The following is a 22,703-nucleotide window of genomic DNA, read 5'->3' as shown; positions in this document are numbered from 1 at the left end:
TTGGCCAGCAATGGGAGCTTGTCTTACTGGAGAAGAGATGAAGATGGCCCTAGGGAGCAATAACAGCAAAGAAGTGGAGAAAGAAAATACACTGTGCATAGTCTCATAGTTTGGAATCTATGTTTAATTTTTAAAAGTCAGGTTTCCAAAGGCAGAGATACACAGAAGCAAATAAAATAGATTTTTTACACACAATCAAGTATATCTGAAACTCTGCTACTCTTGTATTTTTTTTATTAAATACAATTTTAAGTCAGGAGTTTAATTCTAGATTTCACTACAGGACATGAATTTTTAAAGCAACCCACTCTCCTCAACATTTCCAAGAAGCCTTAGGAAATGAATATAAAAGCACTATGTAGTTTTTATTATTAATTTGATGTTGATGAAGTCCAAGAGAAATTTGTGACTCTAATTCAGTCATGATCAGCACTGTCAGGAAAATAAAACTCTTTGATGTCGTTAATGAAGAATAGCCATCCGGAATTTCATTTGTTGATGGTTAAAAACTAAAATAGTAAGTATACCTACCTCTCTTTTCATAATGCCTACACTCCTTCTATTTTCCTTATTCCTTTAGTATCACCTCTACTCCCAAACTTACCTTATTATCTCTTCTCTGCCAACAAGTACACTTTTACACTTTTACTCCAGTGACATCTTTTCTTTTGGCCTCGGGGTGTCCATACCCTTCTTGATGCTCAGCTGGTGCACAGGTGGGTACCTGATAAAAACCATTCCAATGTGAAGAGTGGGATGAGGACCAGGATCTCTCCACCATCCACTCTGTGAATCCATTTTCCTTTAGAGTGGTGTTCCTTCAGTGAGCTTTGTCTGTGTCACTTTTCACTCAATGTCTAATTTTTACTGAGTGTTCATTGTATTCCATTTCCCATATTCTAACTGCTATAAGAGAGTCACTAGGTATAGCTCCCTCTAGGGAAGGAGATTGCACCAGGGCATGCACATGAGAGGAGAACCAGGGGGCCCAACACAGAGGCTGCACCATGTGACATTTGCCAGATTCTCTCACTGGGTCTGTAACTAAGATGGCAATGATCCCACTCTCCATGGCCTGCATAACCATCTCCTCTTTGCGTGTGAGTAAGCCCATAGGTGTCATGAGGTAAACTATAGGGCAGAGGGGACAGTAAGAAAGGTAGATTATCTGTGTGGATTATTCCAATCACATGAGCCCTTTAAAAGCAGATAAGTCTCTTCATAGACTTATCTGCTTTTAAAGGGATTAAAAGAAATAGAAATGAGGAGGGATTCAAGAAAGGAGATTCCTGATGTTGTCTTTGAGGCTGGACAGGACCAGGTAGAAGGGAAAGCAGCCCCAGGGGACTGCAGGGAGCTCCAGCCTCACAGCAATAAGGACATGGGGACCTCAGTTTTGCAGCCAGAGGAAATAAGCTCTTCCAACAGCAAGAAGTGGCTTTGAAGGAAATCATCCCCGCAACCTCCAGATGAGAACTCAACTCAGTTTTGATTTCTTTCTGCAATAGATAACTCATGCATGCTGTATCAGACTTCTCACTCAAAAAGATAGGAGCCAGTAAATGGCCATTGTTTTAAGCCATAAAGTGTGTGGTAAATTGCTATGCAACAATTTTAGTCTTCTAAGGCAAATCGTCCCTAGATATTCTTTAGAGTTAAGATCCTGTACAATGGAAGGCATCTGTGTAGTTGCAGGTGTTAAATGCTGTATGTAATAGTTTGCATTGCTTTCATACACATACATAGATGTACACATAGATGGGAACAAAGATACACATATGTATATATGTAATATATTTAATATTTTATATAAATAAAATATATTTATCTTAAATTTATCTCTGAATTTTTTTTCATATTCATTACAGGCTAGTTATTGCACTAAGTTGGTAGCTAATCAAATCAATAGATCTTAGCTCTTTGGGGCTACTAAAACAAAATACCAGAAATTAAATGATATATGAAGGATAGACATTGATTTCTCACAGTTCTGGAGCTGAAACATCTAACACCAAGGTGCCAGCAGATTCGAGTCTGGTGAAGACCTGCTTTCTGGTTCAGATGGTGAATGATTTTTGCATTCTATCATGTAAAAAGGAAGAAAGAGCACCTGTAGCACTAATCCCATTAAAAGAGCACCAGCTCCCTCTCACAAGTCCCTGTCTCCTAGTACTATCACATTGATCCTCAGAATTTCAGATGAGGAATTCTCAGGGGACACAACCATATCAAGTTCAAAGTTTTATGGGTGAATTATAGCAATCTAAAAAGTATTTTCAGAATATAGCCTCATTCTCTCGTAGATATAGAGCAGAATTTTCCTGAGGGTACTTGGCATGGGATAGCCCAATAGAGAAGGTAGAGCATTAAAGAAATGCAGCCATCCTCTTTGAGGGCAGAGACTTCAGAGGTTCTCAAAGTTCAAACGGTGCCACCCCTCCCACCATGACTTATCATTTTGGATAAATAGTTGTTTCTAACAAAAAGTTATTTATCAGAGTATTTAATATTTGATTACTGAACATTTTAAAGTAATTAATACATGATGATTTAAAAATTAATCAACGTCAATTGCTTAAATGATAAATACGGACAGATGCATGTCATTTAAAGGAGGCTCCTTGGGTTTTCTATGTCGTTTTAAGAGTGTAACATAATTCTGAGACCCAAATATTTGAGAACATGTACTTTAAATCTTTTCTTTTGGAAGAGGCTTTCATAGTTCCCTGAGTGGATGAAACACATTTTATGCTCAATTTTTTGTTGACTTTGTGAATTCCTCCACTTCTTGTTTGAAAGTACGTTGGCAATGTGCAGAATTTAAAATGTCCACATTTTGATCCAGCAGTCTCAAACTGGATAATTATTCTAAGGGTATTAAGGTTTGATACAATACAAAGGGAAAAGTTTACTGTTATATTAATCAAGGAAGGCTAAGCTATCACTCCTGTAACAAACAAATCCAAAATATCAAGGGTTTAACACATAAACCATCATGTCTGATTCATGATGCATAGACAAATGAAATGAATTAACAACTATTGAGAATAGAAATCAATTTGGATTCAGAATATAAATCACTTTGCTAAAAAAAAGTAAGGCACTGTCACATTTGTTGCATTAGTAAGAACTTACATTAGTAAAAACTTAAATATACTATAGAAATATTGTGATGAGATGAATTACTTTATACAGAGGGGATCATAAAGAAAAGTGTTTGGGCTGTTTTTCTGATAAGACTACTTGAGGTACAACATACTATTTCAATGGTTTCTTCTCTTATTTTATCAGCCTAAATACTTTTTTATTCTTTCTGAATAGAATACCTTTTTATTCTATTTTTCTATCATACTTATCTTTTATATCAGTTAAATTTTTGGAGAAATGTATTTTAGAAGGTTTTGGATGATGTTCAAAAAATAACACTTTTGCAAAGTTGTTCTGACAAACAATTAGATTTGAAAAGTGTATTTAAGTTTCAGACTGGCAATTGCTGCCTAGCAGATTTTTTTAAGCCAATAATGCATAAGTAAATTGTAAAGATGACAGATCTAAAAGTTCATAACTTTTTTTTTAATCTAACAGTCTATTGTTGATACAAGGGAAAATGGTTGACATATTTTTGAACAATAGAAAGTTTTTCAGAACATGAGATTTTTAGTTATTTTTCAATCTAGAATTTCACTTTTATGGTGAAAAAAAGACACCAGTAACATTTTTCCTAAGGGTTTGTACATAAACTCAATATTCAAATCAGAGAGTAACTCATCTGCCACACATATAAATTGCAATAAAGTTACAACTCCCTCAAACAATTCTGGATTCCCAAATCATCTTTTATACCAAACTGTCCTTATCAAGGAAGATTCATTGATTTTTGAGGATTTACTGGTCTTTTGAGGTTTCAGTCTATGGTAATTAGGCCCCTTTGCTTTGGGCCTAAAGAAGACACTCCATAATGACAGATGAGTGTGGCCAAGAAATGCTCCCCACATGAGGACTGAGAAGCAAAGAGAGGGACAGAAATGGTCCATATTCCCAGTGTCCCTTCAAAGGACACATGCCCAATTACCTAACTCCGTTTCCCTGAGGCCCACCTACTAAAGATTTCAGCCAGTAGCACCACAGGCTGGTGAATAAGTCTTTGTCATGTGGACCTTTTGGGACTTTTCAAAAGTTCCAAACCATAACAGTTTTCACAATATGAATTATGACTTATAGGCATGGTTTAATCCAGTTAACCAAATCACACCGCAAACAATATTCCCAGATAATGTTTTTTGTTTCATGTTGCTGTTGAAGGAGAAGATTAAAATTAAGAAGCCCACAGTCCCTGATAAAGATACCACCATTTGATAAATGGTATAGTAATAATTGTTGCATCCAAGAATCATTAATGGAGGTTAAAATAATAAAGTATTATGATAATCAAGGAAGGTATCTGCTTAGTCTCAAAGGACTGTCCCACAAGATTTTATTAATTAGAAAGGGGAAAAAATAAAATTATGATAGTTGAGCTTGGAAAATACCAACAAGTAATGAAAGGTGGTTAGGAATGGCATGTGGAAAGCAGTATCAATTTCTGCTTGAGGACTTGCATTCATATGAGTAGACATCACTTCACAGCACTTATGCCCAAAGTACAAAACCGGAACTTAATCACAAGAAAGTTTTAGACAAATATGTATTTAGAGACATCTAAAAAAAAACAATCAGTACTTGACAAAAGTGTCAGTTCATGAAACATAAGGAACAGTTTATTTGGACAGAGACTGAGGAGATAAGACACATAAATGCAATCAATACATGATCCTGAATAAGAATTGGACCAATCACTGGAGTACACAGTCAAAATGTGAATAAAGTCAGTATATCAGTTAATAGAGGTGGGTCAATGTTAATTTCCTGCTTTTGTCAATTATACTATGGTCTTCAATTTTTTTTTCACTGGAAACCCTCGGTGATGGTATAAGGAAACACTGTATTATATCTGAACCTTCTCTGATGTCTAAATTTTTTTCAAAGTACAGAGATTTATAAACAGCCTTTTTCAAAAAAACTATGTTGGAAGACTAATACATATGAATGTTGTTAAGGCTACAGTATATTACTATGTATTAAGTAAAATAGAGAACCATTAAATGTAAACAAATTCAAATATAAATGGAAACTGAAGATATAATGAAAAAATGCCTAAACACTAAAATATTATTTAATGATATTTAGATCATGCACCAGCAGTTTTTAAAGGGAAAAGAGTGGTTGCTGTTGAATTTAAGTTTACAAAATTAACTATAATTAAAAGAAGTATTCATGATAGAAACTGGAAGAATCCTTCTTTTCAAAGGAAGACAGAAAATTTTAAATGAGATGAGAAAATGGAAAAAAAATTAATGAAGGATGGTAGGGAGAAATGACTATTTTGTGTTATGGCATTAGTCTGAAATGTACCCTGAATTCTCATGGGCACAGAGGTAGGACTTTAGGCAATGAATATATCATCAAGGTTCTGACCTCATTAGTTGAATAATCAATCAAGTGGATTAACCCACTGACAGCTGAATGGACTACGAGGAGGCAGGACCTTATTGGAGGAAGTAGGTCACAGGGTTTATGCCCTGAGTGGATTAGCTTCCCCTGACACCCTTCCTTCCCTATCCCTTGCATCCTAGGTGCCATGTGCTGAGCCACAGCCCTCTGCCATGATATTCTGCCTCATTTCAGACCCAGAGCAATGGAGCCAGCCCACCTCAGACTGAAACCTCTGTAACAGTGAGCAAAAGTAAATCTTTTTTTCCTTTAAATTGTTTATATTTGATACTCTGGTCACAACAATGAAAAGCTAACACCTCATGAGAGATAAATGAACAGCCATAGGCTATAGATAAGTATATCACAGAAGAACTAACATAGCAAATTCATGAAATCATGTCCAAACTTACTCATAGTTAAATAATGCAACATAAACTGCATCAATGTGTTAGTTTTCTGTGACTGTAACAAATACCTGAGATAATCAACTTATAAAGAGAGAACGTTTATTTTGCTCATAGTTTTGGAAGGTTTATCAATGGTCAATTGGTCCCGTTTGTTTTGGGCAGTGGTGAGGCACTACACTGTGGTTGGAAGCATGTGGAAGAGCAAAGTGGTTTACCTCATAGCCAGGACATGAAAGGGAGAAAGAGGAAGGGGCTGGAGTCCCCCTCCCCCGGGGAATAGAAGACCTCCCACTATGGTTTCTACTACCTCCCAAATCACCAAAGTAAGGACTAAGATTTTAAACACATGAGTCTTTGGGAGATGTTTAAGGTCCAGACCATAGGAGAGAGTTTTAGGAATTCAAACTGGCCAAAGTTGAAATAAAATTTGTAAATGATAGCGGGAAGAAGTGGTGGAAGGCTGTCATTCCCTTATAAGGTTGGTATGCTTTTCCACAGAGGTGGCCATTTGGTTGTGTGGTTTAACGGTTTCTAGCGGAGTTTGACAGGCACCTTCTCTTCTATGCAGCCGCGTCCCTGCTAGGAGTTTGTTTTATTTGTGCTCTCTCCACAGACCTTAAGAATGGCTCTTTCCTGGGAGCTGTAACTCCATAAGCAGAGGAGTCATCTGCTTATTCCTTGCCACGATCCTCAAGAAACTGACACATACTCAGTCTTTGTGTCTGTTGAATAAATGGATGAATGAATGAGTCAATCGGTCAATTATAACATTGTTGGTATAGCCAAAGCTGAATAGGACTGTTCATTAGATAATCTATGATCCCTTGTATAATAAAATGTTGCGCAGAGGCTCTGTTGTTTTACAATGGCAAGAGCTACATTTCTGATCTCCTATATCTTCTAATTAAACAAAGAACTGTTCATTAATTGTTAATTGGAAGAAATTCACTCAATAGTGTGCAATCCATCATTTTTCTTTTCTTGTTACTGTCTCTTATTTCATAATACAGATTATGTCTTCCCCAAAGTTTGGGTGAAAGCTTGGACAGATAACAAAATGGCCTTGAGTCATTTTCAGACAAGCAGTATTCTTGTTCATGAACTGAAATCCTGAAAGCCGGCTGAACTATTCCATATTATGACTTATGCTAATGACATACATCCAGTCTCGTTTGGATAAATTTCTCTCATTATTTTATTTTTTTTTTTTTGCTTTCAGACTTCATTGGATGAAGGAGTGCCACATCATAATGATTTCAGCGTGTGGCAGTTGCCATTCATTCTCCTCCCATGGAAGATCCCCGTCTCCCAGCAGGAAGCTGCTTCATCCATGAGAATCAGAAGGGAACCAGAAGGGACAAGAGTGGCATCCTCTCTCTTTTGCCTTTCTGCCTCCCTCCCCAGTACCTCCCCAAAAGAGCAGGCAGGAAGGGTAAGACACCGAAGGAGCCTTAGTGCTGCCCTCTGAGCATGGCTGAGGTCCATGCTGATTGTCCTCAGACAAAGGACACTGGCCTTCACCTGGTGCCAGCTTCCCCTCAGCACATCAGGCAAGGTCCAGTCTCCCTTACATGCACTCTTACCCAGGGTGCATGGCCCTGCCTGGCAGGCCCTGTAGGCAGACTTCAAGGAGCCCAAGGCCAGCCCCAGGACAGGGACACTTCCCTATGTCAATGACATTGCAGAATTCCCTTGCCTGCCCCCACCAGGGGCCTTCTCCCATGGTCTCAGAGACTCACCCCATTCCCACACCCATAGACACCTACTCACACTCCCACCTCCACCTGGTTGTACAAAAGGACCAGGTGCTTTTTATAAAACAGAGACCAATGAGACACCTACTGGAATTAACTCTTCACATCCACAGTGAAGCCCAAGAATGAAGTTTACTCGGGGCTTTTGAACAATTTAACATTAAAAGTGACGTAAGTCTTGATTTGTGCTACTGAAATGTATGGAGTCTCATTTGGATAAATTCCTTTTAATTTTTTTTTCTTTCTGATTTGGTGGGATAAAATAATTATCAAATTATATTAAATGTAACTAGTGTTGGCAATTGCAATTCAGACACTTGGCACAGTAATCAATATGATTAAAAAAACTGAAGAAATGCTGTGCTTTTTAACTATCAATTTATAGTCATAAAATACAGGTCTTGCTTTTTAAATTAATAATAAAGCATAATGCATTCTATAACCTATTTTTTACATATTAAATTTTGATGAGGGTTTTTGTAAAAAATAAAAACAAGTGTTTTTTTGTAATGCCAAACACTTGAATCTGGCATTATGTCGTGTCTAATGGATATAGCTACAGAAGGAAGTGTAGGATGGTATGTGTTCAAAAAATTCTATTTTCAGTAGCTGCAATAACAACAAAAGATATGTCTGAAATTCCTCCTTCTCCTTAGCAATCCCATCTGAATTGTATGTGTTCACCTGCCTAAAATTACATTTTAAAATTGTTCATTTATAGAATATTCTTAGCAAGTGAGGGGCAGGAGATGGAACTAATTAATAAAAGGATTGATTAAATTTGACAGCATAAAAATGTTCACACTGAGGTAAAATATTTCATGAGAGTCTACATAAAACCCAATAAAGCTGAGCAATTTATATACTTTTAAAACTCATTCACATTTTTTTCTATAAATTCCAAATTTTACGCAATAAATATCCATTACTTTTCTCGAAGGATAACATTTTCAAAGATTTATTTGCTGACTAATACATTAGAAATAATGAGGTAGGGACAAACCAACACTGAAGTACCTTTAAGAAGAGGCATTGCTAGATGAAAAGGGCAAGGCCATTTCAAAGTGTTTTTCTCATATTATGTTAATATTAATTCCAAACAAACTTTAATTGCAATTGGTTCTGGTGTGTTCATGTAAAAGAAATGCCTCCCACAATAAATGTAATATAGAACTGCTATTTCTAGCAATGTGGCAGGCAAAATATCCAGAAAATCTGTTCCTGATATGCTGGATAAAAATTCAAATATAGTTTTGAGTGCATAGCTAAGGAAATAGAAGAAACTATCAGGAGTCAAAAACACATAGGGAACTGAAAACAAGCCCTGGAGTTCTGCTTCCAGTTGTAAGGGTGCTATTATTGCAGCTCTTCTGTGATTTCCCAATTGAAAGGATGGATCTCAATTCCCTCATCAGGTAGGTATATTTCTGGACATGCAAAATGGGACTTGGAATTTAAAGTCCTCTGAAGGAACTGCACCCTCAGTGAAAGGATGGATTTCAGGATGAAGAAGTCTGCCTTTCAGAAAGGGAGAGAAGACACTCTTCTATTCCTAAGGAGAAAAACTAAATAGATTCTTCTCTGAAATGCCCTCACTCACGACACGCACTTTTCTCATCAGTTCCAACGCCCGATCCGGTGAGCAATATCTCTGAGTGTTAGGAGATCCAAACCAGGCCCTCTTGGAAATCCATATTCACACCCTAGCCACCCGACATTCCAACAAATGAAACTCCACTGAACGTTAAGGTCACAATAAAAGAAAATTATAAAATCTGAGGAGGTAAATCATTACTGAGAATCAGTACAAATAAAGAAAAATCAAGCATCCCTTCAAGAACTTGAGATAATTTAAAGTTTCACATATTAAACGAACGATACTAATGGAAAGCTTTTAAAAATACAAAATGAAATGTGAAAAGAATATGTACCATCAAAAAAAGAATAGAAATAACTTGAAAAACAGCCATTATGACTAGAAAAGAATAATGTAGTCAAAAATTGAAAATTCAGTGATAATCTTAAACAAGATACCTAAGAAAGAGAATTTGTAGATTCAAACCTGAACTAAAGAAGTTATCCAGGATTTAGCTTAGAGAGTCAGAGATGGAAAATATATGGCAATGATTTTGTAACAGTTTCAGTGACAACACCAAAGGCACTTGGTCTTTTCTCTAATGCAGGGTGTGTCAACCTTACCACCTTTGCTGTTGTAGGTCAGGTGACTCTAATGACCGGCTGCCGTGTATATTGTAGTATGTCACACGGCATCCCTGAACTCTGGCTACTAAATGCCAGTTGTAACAACTAAGCATAGATATAGACATTGTCAAAAGTTCCCAGGTGGATGTGAGGGCAACACCACCTGCAGTTAAAACCACTACTTTAGGTAATTGACCGAAGCTTGTTTCCATTTTCTCCTGATTACAGCTTAAACAAACATGTCACTTCACACACAAGCATACTTACTTTATTAAGTACTGTGGATATAGCTACAGATACAGGAGATGCTTAGACCACAGTTAAGGGAGTTGACAATTCTATTTCATGAGTTTCCATTTTAAAAACACACTACCCTCTAAATGAATTATGAACTATTTTCCTATCAGAAGATGAATTCTGCTTCTTATATTATTGTTGAAAATCAACTTATCTGCTTACAATTTTATCCATTGGAGTGTTAGAAAATTTGCCAAAGACTGACTTCTGATTCCAATTATTTCAACTTGTTCCTCCCTCATTACCCAAGTCTTTTAACCCCATGTGACAGATAACACTTCCAATCGAATTACAACCTCAGTGCTTGCACCTACACATCTTATTAAAATTATAATTAGTATTACTTATTAATTATAAGTTAATGGGTTCTATTGTGATATTTCCATGCATGTATATACTCCATGTGAGAAATAAATATGTGAAAAAATGTTCAACATCTTCCACCATCAGAGAAATGCAAATCAGGTCTACATTGTACATCTTAATTTTGAACCAAGAACCTCAGTAGGTGGGAGATGTTCACCTGGCAGCCAGTCTACATCAACACAGTGAGCAATTACACAATTAGGTAAGAGGCTGTTATATCATAACATACAAATAACTACTTAGGTTAGTCTGCCTCTTGTCACTGTGACAAAGTACCTGAGAAAAATAACTTGAAGAAAAGATTTATTTTGGATCACAGCTCCAGAGGTTTCGGTCTGTGGTTGACTGGCACTTTTGCTTTGGGCCTGAGGTAAGTTAGAGCATCATGGCAGAAAGGTGTGAAGGAGAAAAGGTGCTCAGCTCATGGCAGTCAGGAGGCAGAGAGAGAGAAAGCGGGGGCGGCGGGGGGGGGGTATCTTTCCAGTGACCTGCTTCCTGCAACGAAGTCCCACTTCCTACACTTTCTCCAATTATTCATGCCATAAAATTATGAATCTACCAATGGATTAATCCATTGATGAGTTTATAGCCCCGCTAATACAATCACACCTCTGAACTTTGCTGCACAGGGGACCAAGCCTCAATACTTGAGCCTGTGGGAAATAATCCAAATCTAAAGCATAACACTACCTAAATTAACAGAACTGCCTAATTTATTGTTCCATTTGCTTAATACTCAAAATGCCCATGGCTGCTCCAAAGCATCCATAAAGGGAGGAATAGAGAGAGAATATTCTGAAACAATTGATGTGGAAATACAGTATATCACCTTTGCAAATGTCACAAAAAAAAGAGGATGAGTTGATCTTCCAGCAGTAGGAGAAGTTTAGCTCAGGCTTCCATACAAAATACCAAGACAGTGTGGCATAAGTAAAAGGAAATATTTTCTCACAGCGGAGGCTGGTAAGCCTAAATTCAAAGTGCTAGCTAATCTGATGTCTGGTGAGACCTATATTTCTTGTTTGCAGTCCATCACTACCCACTCAGTTCCAAACTACACCCACATTTTTAGGTGGCACCCATTTTCTGTCTTAATCTATCTGGCTGTTGTAACAAAATACCAGGGAGGCTTATAAATAACAGGGATGTATTTCTCACAGTCATGGAGACTTTAAGACCAAACCCATGGCAGATTCAATGTTTGGTGAGGGCACGCTTCCTGGTTCATACATGGCTGTCTTCCAACTGTATCCTCATGTAGAGGAGGGGGAAAGGAGCTCTTTGGGGTACATTTTTAAAGGGCAAAAAGACCATTCATCAGATATCCTCTCTCAGGACTTAATTATCTTCAACAGACCTCACTTTTACATATCATCACCTTGGTGGTTAGGTTTCAACTTGTTCATTTGTGAAGAACATAAGTATTTACCCTCTAACACAATTTTAGCCCCAATAATTTCAGTGCAAATGCATTTGACTACAGTAAAACTGGAAAAAATAGGGAAGTACAATTTTTATTTTTTATTTGTTCTTTTTACTTATACATGACAGTAGAATATATTTTGACATGTTATGCATACACAGAGTATAACTTATTTTAATTATACTCCCATTCCTGAGGTCAAACATGATATGAAGAACATTTGACATCTGTTTTTTGTTTGTTTGTTTGTTTGTTTGTTTTTTGTGTGTGTGTGTGTGTGTGATTGGCTTATTTCACTTAGCATGATAGTCTCAAGGTCCATTCATTTACTGGCAAATGTCACAAAGTCATCTTTTTATGGCTGAGTATTATTCCATTGTGTGTATATACTACATTTTCTTTATCTATTTGTCTATTGAAGGACACCTAGATTGATTTCATAGCTTTGCTATTATTAGTTGAGCTACTATAAACATTGATGTGGTTGTGTTACTGTAGTATGCTGATTGTAACTCCTTTGGATTTATACCAAGGAGAGGAATAACTGGGTCAAATGGTGTTTGTATTCCTAGTTTTTTGAGAAATCTCCATACTGTTTTCCACAGTGGTTGCACCAATTTGCAGTCCCAGCAGCAATGTATGAATGTACACTTTTCCCCACATCCTCAATGATAATTGCCACTCTTATTGAAGTGGTATGGAATATCAGTGTAGTTTTAATTTGCGTTTCTCTAATTGTTAGAGATGTTGAACATTTTTTCATATATTTTATATATACAATTTTCATTAGAAAAAATGAGAGACCCAGAATAATTAAAGCAATCCTTAGCGAGAAAAGTGAAACATTATAATAGAGAGCTATCGTAACAAAAACATCTGGGTATTGGTACCAAAAAAGACAAGAAGACCAGTGGTACAGAATGAAAGACACAGAGACAGACCCACGTAAATACACATGTATTTCATATATATTTTCATATATTTCATTTCTTTCTCTGCGAAATACCTTATAATTCCTTTACCCATTTATGATGGGGTTATTTGTTTTAATGGTGGTTTTTGAGTTCCAAGATTTTCTCTTGTTGTGTAGGCACTCTCTTCATATTCTTGATTTTTTCCTTTGCTGAGAAGAAGCTTTTTAGTTTGAATCCATTCCATTGGTTGATTCTTGATTTCACTGATTGTGCTTTAGAAAGTCAGTTCCAAAGTCAAGGAGTATTGGGTCTACATTTTCTTCCACTATGTCAGTCCTTGAGCCACTCAGAGTTGAGTTTTGTGCAGGGAGATATATAAGGGTCTAATTTTATTTTATTACATATGTATTACCAGTTTTTCCACACCATTGGTTGAAGAGGCTATCTTTTCTCCAATGTAAGTTCATGGCTCCGTTGTCTAGTCAGAGATAACTGAATTTTGTGGGTCTGTCTCTGTGTCTTCCATTCTGTACCACTGGTCTTCATGTCTTTTTTGGTGCTAATATCATGATGTTTTTGTTACTACAGCTCTGTATTATAATTTAACTATGGTATTGTGAGGTCTTCTGCTTCAGTTTGCTCACTAAGGATTACTTTAATTATTCGGGGTCTCCCATTTTTACAATGCATTTCGTGGCTGCTTTTTCTATTTCTATAAACAATGTCATTGGAATTTTAATAAGAATAACATTAAATCTGCATGGCAATTTGGGTAGTATGGCCATTTTGACAATATTAATTCCGACTATCCAAGAACATGGGAGATCCTTCCATCTTCTAAGGTCTTTTCCAATTTCTTTCTTTAGTGTTCTGTAGATTTCAGGTAGAGGTCTTTCATTTCTTTTGTTAGATGGATTCCCAAGTATTTTTTTCTTGAGGTTATTCTGAATGGGATAGTTTTCCTAATTTCTCTTTCACTTGTTTCATCATTGGTATGCAGGAACACAGTTGATTTATGGGTGTTAATTTTATATCCAGCTACTTTGCTGAATTTGTTGATGAGTTCTAAAAGTTTTCTTGTGGAATTTGTTGGGTCTTCTAAATATAGAATAATGTCATTGGCAAATAGGAATAGTTTGAGCTTTTTTTTTCTTTCCTATTTGTATATCTTTAATTCTTTCTTTTGACTAATTCCTCTGTCTAGGGTTTAATGAGTATGCTAATTAGAAGTGGTGAAAGAGGGGAACACTGTCTTGTTCCAGATTTTAGAGGGAATGCTTTCAATTTTTCTCCATTTAGAATGATGTTGACCTTCAGTTTAGCATATATAGTTTGTACAGTGTTGAGGTATGTTCCTACTATCCCTAGTTTTTCTAGTGTTTTGAACATGAATGGATGCTAAATTTTGTAAATTTCTTGATTCTTGTCTTTAAGTGTATTCATGTGATAAATTACATTTATTGATTTACTTATGTTGAACAAACCTTGCATTCCTCAGTTGAACCCACTTGATAATGGTGCACTATCTTTTTAGTATTTTTGTATGAAATTTGCCAGTATTTTACTGATAATTTTTTCATCTATGTTCATCAGGTATCTTGTTCGAAAGTTTTCTTTTCTTTTCTTTCTTTCTTCTTCTTCTTCTTTTTTTTTTTTTTTTGATGTGTCTTTTTCTGGTTTTGGTAATAAGATGATGTCAGCTTCACTGAATGAATTTGGAAGGGTTACCTCCTTTTCTATTCCATGGAATAATTTGAGGAGGACTTGTGTTAGTTCTTCTATGAAGGTCTGGTAAACTTAGCTAAGCATCTGGTCCTGGGCTAGGAAACACAATTTTTAACAAAACAAAATTTATGAAAACGAAAAATAGAAATATCTACACCCTCTTCAATCAGCACTGTTAAATGCAGAGTATCATGAAATTAGAGCTTCAAAATACTGAAAATTAGTAAACACAAGGTTTATATGCAGTTAAACTGTCATTCAATAACCAAGTAAAAATGGTGATGTTTTTGGAAAATCTAAGAAGTGCTGATTATCAACAGAGACGTAACAGGGGCATTCTGTAGTCTGTGCTTTAAGGAGAATGATACTCTCAGAAAGGTTTGATGTACAAAAACAATCAGGGCCAAAAGAAAAAGAATGAATTAAAGAAAATTTAAAGATGAATATGGAAAAATGTGGATTGTTAACTAACTGTATATATAGTTAGTTAAACATAAGGTATTCAGCTTTGTTCTTAAGAGCTTAAGAAGTGAAGTTAGAGGAAAAAAGAAATGAAATAAAAATGTGAAAAATGATACTGAAGTAATAAATTATCATGGTTCTCAGACCAGTATAAAACTACAAATGCAAGAATTTTCTAAAATAATTAAAATTAATAAGATAGTTGATCAAAGTTTTGGATAAAAGATGAATATACTAAAATAATAGCAGGTTACAACTTGGAAGAAAAAATTTAAAATATAAATTTGGGGAGAATTCCACTTATAACAGCAATAAAACAAACAAACAACAACAACAAAAAAAAACTAAGAATAATTCTACCAAAATATTTAGAGGTGTTTTGCGAGGATATATCACATTTTTTGAAGTTTGTAAGTTTTATTGAATGAATTGAAAGATTGGATGCTAAATGGTTAATACATGAGTTATCATTGATTCACAATTACAGACAGGCTCTGGGACACTGCAAGAGTGTGGAGGATATCTTCATGAACTTCAGTGAGAAAATGGTTTTAAAAGCTAGCAAATCATGAGCAATAAAGTAAAACTAAAAGCAGTTTTACCTTAAAAGACAGGGTTTTTTTAATATAAAAAGGAAACTTTGAGACTAAGATATCTGTAATATTTACCATAATGAACAATTTATTTCACAAAAGCAATGAATAATTCCTAAAAATGGAAAAATCACTGATCAATTCAGTATGCAAACCACAAGGAAAAAATCTAGGCAATTCAGAGAAGAAAAGTAAATGAACAATAAACATTTGGAAAGTTGTTGTTCTTGTACTTGGTAATAAAAGATGAGAAAATTTAAACTCAAGAACACCACAAGGAACTCTGCTCAGGTTGGCTCAGTTCCAGTCGGAAGCTACCATGTGCTTGTGAGCTTATGAGCAACCAGATTCTTCATAAGCTGCTGTCAGATGTATTAACTGTAGAATATGTTTGAGGACCAATTTGAAGGTGTCTAGAAATTTGAAAACATATTTAAAAAGTTTAAAATCTCTAGACTTCAGTGTGTCCTAAAGGATCTTATGTGGACAACAAACATTTACATAAATGCTCATAACAACATTAGTTGTCTTTGGAAAATGTCAGAAACAATATAAATGTTTATGGTAAGCAAGTAGATAATTCATTGTGATATATTCATGTAAAAGTACAGTAGACTCTGAAAATGAATGTAGTACAGCCCATGTACCCACATTAATGAATACCACCTTACTTGAAGAAAGGGTTGAACACAGAAAAGTAATCTATAAAGCTTTAAAACATGCAAAAACCAGTACATTGTACATAGGCAAAACTAAAACCAAGTAGAGTAACTGGTTATCCTGTAAAGAGTGAAAGACTGTGTTTCTATGTTTAATTCTCAAATTTGTTCTGAGTTATTTTAAAGCACAAGTCAACATAAATAAAATGTATACAACCTACATAAAATTAAAACCTAACAGACATTTCCTTGTCTTCTAAATATTTAAGATATATGAGAGAATTTTAAATTATTTAGACTAGATGACCCTGAGTTTATGCTTTATCTTTTTATCTTTGAATATTAAAACATTACAGAAAAGTCAGCATAATTTTGCTTTTATTATTATTTTCTTCTGTTAAGAAGCAACTATCTCTTGTCCTTTTATCCATAGATATTTTAGATATTTAGGAATTAAAATTTCACAGAAATTTCATTGCAAAATTTATTAAACATTAAAATCAGGCTCTATTCTACCTACCTGGAAAGTAAATAAAATGCAACATGAGTTGACAATTATAAAATAGTTTGCACATTGCTGAAAACAAATGATCATAAATTTGTTCCATTTTTGTGTATAATATTAAATAATTGAATATAATTTTAATTAAATCAATATTAGCACATATGAACTATATGAATGTTAATCATTTGTACAGTGGCTAAATGTGAAGTTTAAAATAACATCTGACAGAAAAATATGAAGAATATTAATACTAATTGTATATAATATTCATCTGAGAATGTAATTCTGTTTTTTGAGTCAAACATGGTAAATATGTGGATATGTGGTTGTCTCTCTGGAATCAATAAGCCATCAATAAATTCCTGATTACTGATTTAGGAATGTATTGATAAGACACTAGACAAATTAGTAAATTATATACTTCAGTTTTTAAATGTGTATGACGTTTTCTTAGATTAGTAGAGAAATAGAGATGATAACCAACTTACAGTACATGATATAATAAAGTGTTATGGATTTACTATTAAACTGTATTTTATTATACTTTACTCTCATTTTCAAGTAATTTTGACTGAATAATTTTAACAATATATGCTTACTTTTATCTTTTGCAATCCAACGTTTATTAATCCAAATTTACTCCTGTAACATTTGCAGTATCCCATTTAAAAAAATATTGTTGAATCTAATATGTTCAATTGTCATTAAAGTTTGAGCCAGCTAATATTCTACATAATATTGCCTCATAACTATCTGTTTATTAAATATGTTATATTTTATATTTTCATAAAATCTTGCATGAGTTATTTTTATTTATGTTCATTATGGGGACATGCTTATATCCAGAACACAGCTGTGACTTCTGCAAAAAATGTTCAGAACTTCAGATCAATTTGGTAAGTAAAAGCATTTCCACTTTTCTATCTGAAGCACAAGAAAGCAGCAAATGCTGGGGAGATAGCTCAGTAGTAAAGCACCTGCCTATCATTCATGAGGCCCTGAATTCAATCATCAATCTGTATTTGGGGTAAAATTGGGAGTTCATAACCAACTTGAATCTAATGTATGAAATATGACATGTCAAGAGCTTTATAATGTTTTGAACAACCAATAAAAAAAATTAAAAAAATAAAATAAATAAATAAATAAATAAATAAAAAACAACAACAATAAAAAATGATATTAAAAAAAGAAAGCAGCAAAGACATTGCCCAGTAGAAAATGAAATCCTATAGTCCATGTAACTGGGAAATACCATCAATTTTTAATTTTGAAGAAGTCTTCACAGTACTCAATCAGAATAGGGTAAGCTAGAATACCAAAACATAATGCTGGCTGATTTCTTCACCCCTGGGCAGAACTGACAGTGTTTCAAACTCCTTGTCTCAGAAAAGGAGGGGAAAGTGGGGGAATAAGCAGATGAGACAAGCAAGGATGTGTCTGTGAGAGCTCACTGACTAAGCAGAGGCTGGGGAATGTGGAGTTGAATGGGAAAGTAGGTGGAGTGGCCATGTTGGGAGTGGCCGCATCACTGAGGATTTGGGCAAATTGAAGAGGAGTGAAGCTCCATTGCTGAACACCACACTCACACACAAACACACACACACACACACACTACAAACACACACCCCACACCACACATATAAACTCGCCTCCCCCCCACACACACACTATTTTTCTTGCTTCTGGGCTACATTTATATGCCTACAGTGGTTTACCAAGAGTGTTCAAAGGTAGAGGAGAATAACAGATTTGAAATGACCATGTCTTAAGAAAGTAGGAGTAGGAACAGCACTATTCACTGAGGTGAAATGCAGGGCAAAGACTTTTAAGCAAAAGATGGTGGTATACTTTGCAATGATAAATGCTGTAGTGTACCTTGGGATCTAAAACTAAGCATTGTTTATTAAATTGGAGAATGCTGTCATTCATGAAGTGGAAATTTTAGTCAGTATAAGGAGAAGGTAACATAAAAAGTAAAAACTTTATATAATTTTTATTAGCCTGGTGTAAGTGGGGAAACACACAACTGGTATAGGTATATTAAATAATTAGGCAAATCCAATTAATGGATTCATATTAACTAGTCTATTTGCATTTGTTAATGTCCTAGAAATTATTCACTTTCAAACATTTTAAAAGATTGTCATGTGTTAATATGCAAAATATTTCATTAGACCTTTAATAAAGCAGGAAATGGAAAAAAATGAAAAATGAATTGCTATTTCACTTAGAAGTTTTTGTTACAGAATTCTAATACTAAAGGAAATCAAACTGCATTTTCTGAATATATAGAAAATAATGATAAACATATCACCTACTATAAATTACAGAATAACAACAAATTTGAGCTCAGAGAAGCATTCATTTATCACTTAACAGAAACGAATTAAAATGTCAACTAAGCATTTAGTTTCAAAAGTTGAAAACAGATCCACAACCTAGACCTGAGAAAAGTAGAAGGAACAAATCAGGGATGATTAGAAGAGAAAATAATAGAAAAACAAAAGATGTTATTAAAATAAAAAGAAAACCCAGTAACAATTTCTTCAAGAGGTACAGAGCATCAATTGTGCAAGGTGAATAAGGTCTATTACAGAGCACGGCAACCACATAACACACCATACAGTTCAAGTCTCCTGAGAGAGCTCTTCAATGTTGTCACTAGAGTTACAAATAAAGAGTTAACCATGTGAGGGGATGGCATGCTAATTAGCCTGATGCTGGCAACATGGTAACACCTCCCACTGTATTCGAGTATCAAAGCATCCTTTTGTGTATTATAAATGTATACAATTTGCATTTGTAAATTCTATCTCAATAAAGTTGGAAAAAATTAAGAAAAAAAAAATCCAGTAACTCTTTCTTAGAAATCAAAATAATAAAAGAGAAAACAAGACAAATGATTGAGAAATTTATTCTAGAGTAAACAAGCATAAATCCATAGAAACATTATAATACAGTGTCATGTGTAAACATATATTCAAGAAATATAAATTAAAATTAGGAATCTAAATCCAACAATGCATTATATATTGTCATATAATATGTTTTAGGTTTTTCTTAAGAAGACAGAGGAAGTTGAACATTTTATAGCCTATTAATATATCATTAATAAATAGAAATAAACTATGAAAATAATAAAACTTTCATGAAAGGTGGGGAAATTACTTAGATATACTCAAAACACATTTATAACAAGTTGTAAATGAAGAAACCCAGAAACTTTCTTATAATAATAAATCTACCCAATAAAAACCAGCAATCAAGACCAACCTAGTAGGGAAACCTTGAAAGAATTTTTTAAATAACAGGAACAAGACATGAATGACCACTGTGACCAATAATATCAACATAAAAAGACAATAAAAACTATCCTATACAATAAAATAAAGGTGAAATAAAATACGTGAGATGAGAAAGAATAAACAAAACTACCATTGATAAAATGTGTCCATTTGAGAATGCTAGAGAAAAACTGAGCTAATGAGGACTTTCATCAACATTGCTGGTTACTAATGCAAAACTAAGTAGCCTTTGATAAAACAACCTTAACAACTAGAAAATTTATTCAATAAAAAAGTCTCATTTTGATAGCATTTTAAAAAGAAATCACCTTCATATAAATCTTAATAAATAATATGTCAAGTTTCTAAGGAAGGAATTTTAAAGTCTAGATAAAAATCCAGATGAATATAACATTAAATTTTATGTTAACATTGTGTGTTACTGGAATTTGACAATTTTTCTTTTATAATTCCATTGCACACCTGGAGCTAGTTTTAAAGATGTTATTGGTGATAATATCAAAGCATTTTAAGTTGTCTGATGACTGTCAGGGATGTTCTCATATTGAAAATAATAGTGCTTCATCGGTAACATGTCACATGATATGTTGTCTAATGCATGCTTCATCTCCCTGTATTTCAACATGAACCACGTTATTTAGTTCATAGAGAATGAGACTAAAGGACTTTAAAAGCCACACAGAGGTTCTGCAAAATGTTTTCTGCTGACAGGCGGCCCCACCAACGTTTCTTTCAGTTGTTTTGCAGGATCGGGTTCCTGAATATTCCCAAATCAGACTGATACCTCTCATGCTTTTTCATCTCCTGCATATCATGGAGTGGCCACAATCCTGTCCTTTCTTTATTTTAATTTCTTTTTATTTTTTTACAAAGTTCCAAAACCAAGGGCTTCCCCATCATGGTGAAGTTCTTTGACCAGAGGTATACCCTGGGGTCAGCTTGGGTGCTACTTTGTGGGGCTCCCCAAACTCCTCTGATCTGCTCCAGTTCCAAGTGTACCCACTCTAAAGATGATTTTCACACAAGACATGTAAGTGAGAAGTAAGGTGTTCAAAGGTGGTCACTTTAAAGGGGACAATACTTTGGATTGGTAGTGTCACTCTAGTTCAACAATTATTTTTGGAGAACTTCCTATTGGAAGCGAATAGATTCCTGTCTCTGCTGAATGCATTTTTCTTTAAAAAAATAAATAAATAATTATATAAATATATAAATAAAAACACATCAGAATAGACCTAGCATTTATTTTTTAATTATTCATGTAAATATTTATTTACTTACATTTTATTGAAATTGAGGTGTGTTTCTTTGTGGAAATGTATTTTCCTGCATGATGAACTCATGTACCTGAATACAGAACTATGATATTCTGAGGTCAAAAATCAATTATGACTTAAATAAACATTGCAGAATTAACTAGCTAGTTCAAAATCGATCCCAAGTTTGCAGTGAGCTCAGGTCACAATGCTTTGAAAGCAAGAAAGGGAAGATAAAAATCCCAGGAGACTCCTTAGCTGACAGGGTCTGCTGAGATGTGTGCACCTTTACCTAGAGACTCTCTCCTGAGAAAACTACCTCTGCCACTATTGCTAACTTCAATTTGTTAAATAGAAATGGACACTCAGCTAATCCTAAACCATGAAAACAAGCAAACAAACAAACAAAAACAATGGAAACAAATGGTCCATAAAGGAAACAACAGTAACAAGTATGTGATTTTAGAGGCGCCTCCGGTTTTTAATAATACAAATTAAATGTATTAATAAAAATTCAGAAAGTCTTTCATTGGAAATGGAAAATTTGTAGGATTACATACTTGAAATTGTATTGAATACAAAATTAAGAATGTTAAACTAAAATACGATTTAAACTAGAGAACTAATTTGTATGCACATGCATGTATTTGCACACATGAAAACTAATGCAGCTCTTTGCACAACAGGATCATGAAAATTTAATGTGTGGTAAGGCAGGCTGTTTTCAAATTATTTCAAACCAGTTTTGAACCTCTTCAAAAAGAATAGCCATATATGGCTAGAGTTGATTCACGTTTCTAGAAGAGACAAAAGTCATTCTTTATTATTATCATATCTAAAGTTTTTGAAGAAAGAGGTCTCTCAAAAACCAGCTCTTTCAAAAATGTTTGAAATTGTGAATATTCAAGAAAGATTTGGAGTGATTGACATATTTACATAAATTACTTTTCAATAATCCTTTTTTATCTCCTGGTAATATCTTAATGTGATTCCACCTTAAATAATATATTAATGCCAGTTTGTGCAGCAGCTCATTCGTTTCAAATGCTCCAAATTTTACTGCCAAAAATCTAACGGCAATACTAAATTCTTTGTTAGGTTCAGTCTTCCTAATCATGCAAATATCATTTTGGAAGTAGTGAAATATAAAACTTCTTAAAGAATTTACTTTTCCTTCCCAGAAAAACTAAAATAGTATTGAGGGCCAGGAGTAAATAAAATCCTGATACTTTAAAAATAGTTCTGGCTAAATTATACTTTATTTGCTTGAAAATCCCCAGACTTGATTTTTAAAGAGATA

Source organism: Marmota monax, unplaced genomic scaffold (genome assembly GCF_021218885.2).
Source record: "Marmota monax isolate L192 unplaced genomic scaffold, Marmota_monax_Labrador192_F-V1.1 WCK01_AAM20220418_F8-fsc00287, whole genome shotgun sequence".
NCBI classification, from domain to species: domain Eukaryota; kingdom Metazoa; phylum Chordata; class Mammalia; order Rodentia; family Sciuridae; genus Marmota; species Marmota monax.
This window is presented reverse-complemented; position numbering follows the sequence as displayed.